We start from the raw sequence: 6,589 nt of genomic DNA on the forward strand, positions 1-6,589 counted from the left end.
CAATATCAAAGATCAAAAATTCAAACGTCAATAAACTTATTTTAACCTTCAATTGCGACTTATTCCCATTAAAATAGTAATTAGATCTTATCTCTGTCGTTAGCTCGGTTGGTGTTTCTCTTCTTCTTCTTTCTTTTTAATGACTGCTCGGATCTAATTGTGAACACTATTCCTTCCCTCCGTATTTCTCATCATCTTTACTCTATTACACTCCAGCATTGTGTGAGTAACAATGTCGGAATATTCGCAGTATAGGCATTTATCTGTATCTGTCTTTCTGAACCTATGAAGATACGCCCTAAAACAGATGATCTACCCAGTCCTATAGGCTCGGGATCAGCATCTTTGTCCTATGAGCAACATCTTCCTTGTTGTTCCACTCTTCTTGTCCTCTTTCCATTGATCTTTCCCTTTCTTCTTTTTTTATAGCTGTTGTCAAATGCTTCCTTCTCCCATAGAGATGTCTCTTTTCTACTGCTAACACATGCAGAGGAACACAACCCGTGATAATCCACAAGGCCGCCGCAGATACAGTCCTGTAGGCGCATGCTACTCGCAACATACTCGTTCTGTCTACTTTTTCGTAAGCCTAATATTAGGTATCGATATCTAAATATAATGAAAAATATTATTAATTATTGTGTATTTATACAATACAATAATTATTGTGTTCTACATATTTAAAGTGGTAATTTAATTACTCAATCAGCGTTTTGGATTTTTTGTGTTATGTCTGAAAGACAAGTTACATTTTCTACTATTCTTTATATATTGTTTACTTTATATGCCCTGGGGGGGGGGGTTTAACCCCCAAAACACCCCCCTGGTGCGCCACAGCCATCGCTAATAACCTTGCATGGTTGATGTGAAAAGTTAGGTAAAGAACAAGCAAATACAGAATATTATACATTATAAAATGTGTCTTAGAATTTCATAAAATTCTCCTATATATTAAACACTAGGTATTTCGCACAAACAATAGCAATATTTTGCATTCTTTAGATTTCCCAGAAGAAGCGATTCTGTTAAACTGAAAATCGTGACTACACAACTTATTCACGGTTATCTCTATTGTATTTAAGCTTTCATTTTTTAATTATTGTTTATGTCTAGGTGAACATAAACAACAGATTATGTAGCCGTATATCGTAATGAGCGTATGTGAATTATACAGGGTGATCTAAGAACCGCGTGATCTGAGAAACACGAAATCTACAAAAACTGTTAAGTCAGTTATTGAATGATGTCTTAAAAAACTGATACTGAGAAGATAAAAAGTAAAGATTACGCTAGAGGTCAATAAAATAGGCCTATACTAATTAACTGACCATAATATACCTAAGGGGTATGTCGAGCGACGATACCTCTGAAGAAGTCAAGGAGGGATTTGGTCAACAAGTTAGAAAATGGAGTCCTACAAAATGGGAGAAATTAGACTGGCGAAAGTTCTCACGGATTTAGCGTTGTCTGCAGGGGTGGCTGAATAATTTATTAAGAGAGGGTACTTGCGCGTGCGGATGGTGCATTGTCATGTATGAAACAAGAGAGTGCACGAGTCCCAACAAAACGGGAATGAACTATAGATGCTGAGAAACAGGACACGAGGCCAAAACGTACCAGAAAGGAGAAAAATGTACGATGTGCGAGGCACTAAACAGGTCGGGCAGCTTGGACTGTCCATAATTCAGGGAGGCCTTAAGACCAGCGAGGTACCGAGAAAGGCACGGAATGCCAGGGAAGGCCGAAACGTACCAGAAAGGAGAAAAATGTATGGTGTGCGAGGCAGTAAACAGGTCGGGCAGCTTGGACTGTCCATAATTCAGGGAGGCCATAAGACCAGCGAGGTACCGAGAAAGGCACGGGATGCCAGGGAAGGAAGAAGAATTCCTCCCTGTGCAAGATATTGTGGAGACTTCGGAAGAACCAAGCTGTTCGCAAAGGAAGAATAGTTTAATGTCGCCGGAATGCATTCTGTCCAAGTTGATATAGATTAGTATATTTCTCATCTTATCACTTTAAAAACAAAGATTATGAAATAAAACGTTAAAAAAAACGAGACCAAGGGAAGAAGCTACGCCAAAGTCTTTTTAACTAGATGAAGCATATTCTGTGATGTTATATAGACATAAAACTAAGACCTTTTACATCTCTAGTTTTATGGAAAAAAATTGGGAAAGCAAGTGTCAGGGATCGGTTTTGCGTGGCACCTACATTAAAAAAAATCCAGTTAAGAAAGATCCTGAATAATAAAAAATATAATAGTACTGACAAATTTAAAAATTTCTTGAACTGTCTTTCGAAATACTCATGCAAAATAAACAAGTTAATAATAACGGTCCCTATAAGTAATTCTTTTCTTTGATGAAAATACTACGATGAATTAAATCCTTGATAATTTAACATTCTTCCGTTCTTAAAAACCGTTGTTACTGGTATTTTAATTTTTTTATTAACTTTATGTATACTAGTAGTATCATCTTCTACGGGTAAGTCCACTCTGATGTCCAATAGATAATCACGTAATCTCGAAATTGTTGGTTTACTTCCATAAATATTCTGCAATGCGGAATGTACCTATTCGGAAATTGATGTCAATATATACATACTTCTTGCCTTGTCATTACGAAATCTATAGATGAAATGCGTATCTAAATACCCTTCTTTTTTTAAAGGGGTATGGCATATTCCCACTTTATTATTTACAATTAAGTGTTCGACAGTATATACTGTCGGTAAAGGTACATAAAATTTGTGTCACTTCCAAGTACATTAACAGTTTAGGACTTGCTTTAGACTCCGAAGATGAAGATAAGTTTGTCTGTGAAAATTGTAAAATTACCGTGGATACTTATGATACATGTAAGAGTTCAGAAGGAGAAGGGTACTAGTTATTTAAATTTAGTTAGTTACTTAGACTAGACCAGTTTAAATAAAATTGCAGATAAATTCTATATTACACAATTATTTTATTTCTTTAAATTATGTTTATATCAATTAAAGCTCTATATATATATATATATATATATATATATATATATATATATATATATATATATATATATATATATATATATTATATAATACACAATCTGAGTGAGATTAAAATCTCACTGTAAATGAGGATATCGGTCAAGGAGAAAAAAACTGTGAAAAAACTATTTCAATCTTTTGATAGAAAACGTTTTGTGCAGTATTTCTGCACTTCTTCGGTTCTATAGTAACAATCCACTATTTGGAAGAGTGATTTCATCGTTTAAACGCAGAATATCCTCAAATTTAAATGTACACAGCGGCCGTCGAAAACTACCCCTTTAATTTGCGTTTTCTCGTAAGAAATCATAGAATGTATAATTAGTACATTTATTTGTGCTTCTCTATAGCAGACTTGACCACGAGCTGTCGTACAGTGTAGCCGATTTTTGTTCACAAGTAGCAGTTATGGTCATACAAGCCTGAATTCTTCGACACAGCTATTATTACCGTCATAAAAATATCAAAAAATGAGTTTTTTTAGTACTAAAAAATTGAGCAAGCATTGTAATAAAATAAATTTTATTTACATGGTTTTGTTACATATTTAAGTTTATAAACTAAAAATCGATATTTTTGATTTCATTCCCATTTTGATTCAAAGACTTGGCAACTTGGGTATTTGTAAAGCATAGCAACGGTATCACTACCGCCCGTGTCGAAGAAAGAAACATTCATTTACATAAGCGGTGCTGGTGGGAGTGCTTGTGTTGTATTTTGTTAATATATTTTGTGCGCTGGAAGTTTGTGGTGATAAATCGAGTGTTATTGGAGTTTGTCGTTTTATAGCGAATGTTTAGTTATAATCTGTGATTATTGAAATACAATGAACGAACAACCAAGTTGTTCCAAGAGAAGACAGCAAAATTCTGATGTTGATTCCAAAAATGAAAAGCCGCAAAAGAGACGGAAAATGTTAACGTCAGAAGAGTAGTGATACGATATGAAGGAATTGACAGCAGAAAAATGGCATCAAATGTTAGCCAAGCGGTCGACATTTGTAGCAGTTTCGAAAGTAGCCCTTAGATCGTGTACTCAAAAATACATCGGAAAATAAAAAAAAAACAAGAAAAAGGTAAAACTAGAGGTAGAAAAAACATTGTTTTGGATGACGAGACAAGTAGTGTTATTCGGCAAAAAATTCAATCATTTTATTTTCGGAGTAAAATTCCAACATTGAAAAAGTTCTCAAGAGCTCGAAAATGATCACTTCTTACCCAAGATATCTCGTAGAGTATTCATCTACTAAAAGTATGCTATTAGAAAGAAACAAAGAAATTATTGTGCGGAGAAGAAAATATTTAAAAGAAATACGCAAAATTCGAAGCATTGGACGCAAAATATATTATTTGGATGAAACCTGGATTAACGAAGGTCATACAGTCGGAAGAGTTTGGCAAGATTTAAATGTTAAAAGTAAACGATAAGCATTTATAAAAGGCTGGTTTACAGGATTAAAAGCTCCATAGGAAAAGGACGACGTTTAATCATTACCCTTATAGGCAGTGATACAGGATTCCTTGATGATGGTTTGCTTCAATTTGAATCAAGAGAAACAGGATATTATGATAAAGAAATGACTTCCGAAATATTTGGGCGCTGGTTTAAGAGAATCTTAACAAAATTAGAACCTGGTCAGTTCACGTCAATAGACGTTTTAGCGTAACTTCTGCGACAGCTGGGTAGCATCAATAAGCTGTCTGCAAATTTATTTGTTTTTTTTTATAGCTTTTTGATTGTAACATTCTGTATTTTTAGGGGAATGTAGGGAATAAGCCATAAAATATTTATTCGTACGTTTAATTTACTGACGTTTTGATCTCTATATAAAGAGACCAATTTCAAATATACAAATGATAGATATATTTATTTTGCTACAGCTTTTTGCATGTTGCATTCTATATTTTTAGGGAGAATGTTGGAAATAAGCCACAATATATCTATTTATATGTTTCGATTCGATCTCTATTCCAGAGACCGTTTTTAAAATGAAAAAAATAATTTTATTATTTAAAATTTAAAATTAAAACTTATTTAAAATAAGTTTATTTTAAAATAAACAAATAAAATAAAAATATTATCATTTATATCTTTGAAAACGGTCTTTCGATATAGAGATCGAAACGTCAGTAAAAACCTGTAAATAAATAATTGTGGCCTATTTAGAACAAATAATATTTAAAAAATATAATACAATTAACTAAAATAAAAGTGAGTGTACGCCACTGAATTTTCATGAGTCTTTTCCCACTTCTCCGCATTCAAACGATGAAATCACTCTTCCAAATAGTGGAATTATAGTATAATGATTGTAAAGTCATATAAAGATGTCAAACAATGTCAAATGCATAGGTTTAGGTGTTAAAAAATACATTTAGTAACTACAATAAAATTACAATAAAAAACACATTAAATTTTAATGTGTTTTTACTGTAATTTTATTGTAGTTACTAAATGTATTTTTTAACGCCTAAACCTATGCATTTGACATTGTTTGACATCTTTATATGACTTTACAATAATTAGAACTGAAGAAGTGCAGAAATACTGCACGAAACGTTTTCAATAATTAACAATAAATACACTTTTATATGTTGTTGTTTTTTATTTTGATAAAATAAACTACTGTAATAATTAAAGACAGCCTGAGCAACAAGCAGGTATATAAAAGTCAATAATAGTATTTTAAAGTATAAGTGGATATTGGGGTCTTTAAAACACGCGCAATTTTTCACACGACGGCTCAGCCGGACTGCTCGAAATAGAGCAAGTTTTTGAAAGACCAGTTATCCACGAATAATTAACGCTATTTTTTATATTGGTACACTTTCAAATCATGTATTATTATTACAAAAAATTGAAATAAAAGCTAATAATGTAAAATGGTTGACTTTGTAATAATCATTATTATACGTAGTTATGGAAATGAGAAAAACAAAAATTAACTTGCAATCTGTGGTATAAGATTAATTGTTATTACTGGTTGTATATTGCTTAAAAATGAGTTCTAATATTGATTACTTAAATAGTAAGGCGGAATCGCGGTTAATACCGCAAAAATCGGAAGACATTTATAAAAAATAATACGGTAAGTACGGGAGTGCCATTAGTCAAACCACATTGGCTTCCGAGAATGTCGGTAGTATTACTTTGAACAGCATTTCATATCAGTTCAATATTTAAAACTGTTGATGTTGCCATGGTAACTTTAAAACAAGCGCGTTTTTGAAAGTTGAATTTAAACACGCTGGGACGTACTTTAAATAAGCAAAATGGGGTACCAATAAAAAAATACTATATTATTAATAATTACCAGTAGAAAAGAAAATCTATGGTTCTTAAAGTGTTCAAGATTGGTTTCATTACCCTACAGATATAAATATATATGTATACTCTGATAATTAATGTCACATCATTAAAACAATTCTTGCATTTTTTTTATTCAGTAATAGACTATTTTATGTACAGTGATGGTTGCATATATCGTTATGAAATACGTTTCGATTGTTTTTCTTGTAGATTAGGTTAAAGCGGTTCTCACATACATATTCGGTTAATT

The sequence above is a fragment of the Diabrotica undecimpunctata genome, chromosome 1, assembly GCF_040954645.1.
Source record: "Diabrotica undecimpunctata isolate CICGRU chromosome 1, icDiaUnde3, whole genome shotgun sequence".
NCBI lineage: Eukaryota > Metazoa > Arthropoda > Insecta > Coleoptera > Chrysomelidae > Diabrotica > Diabrotica undecimpunctata.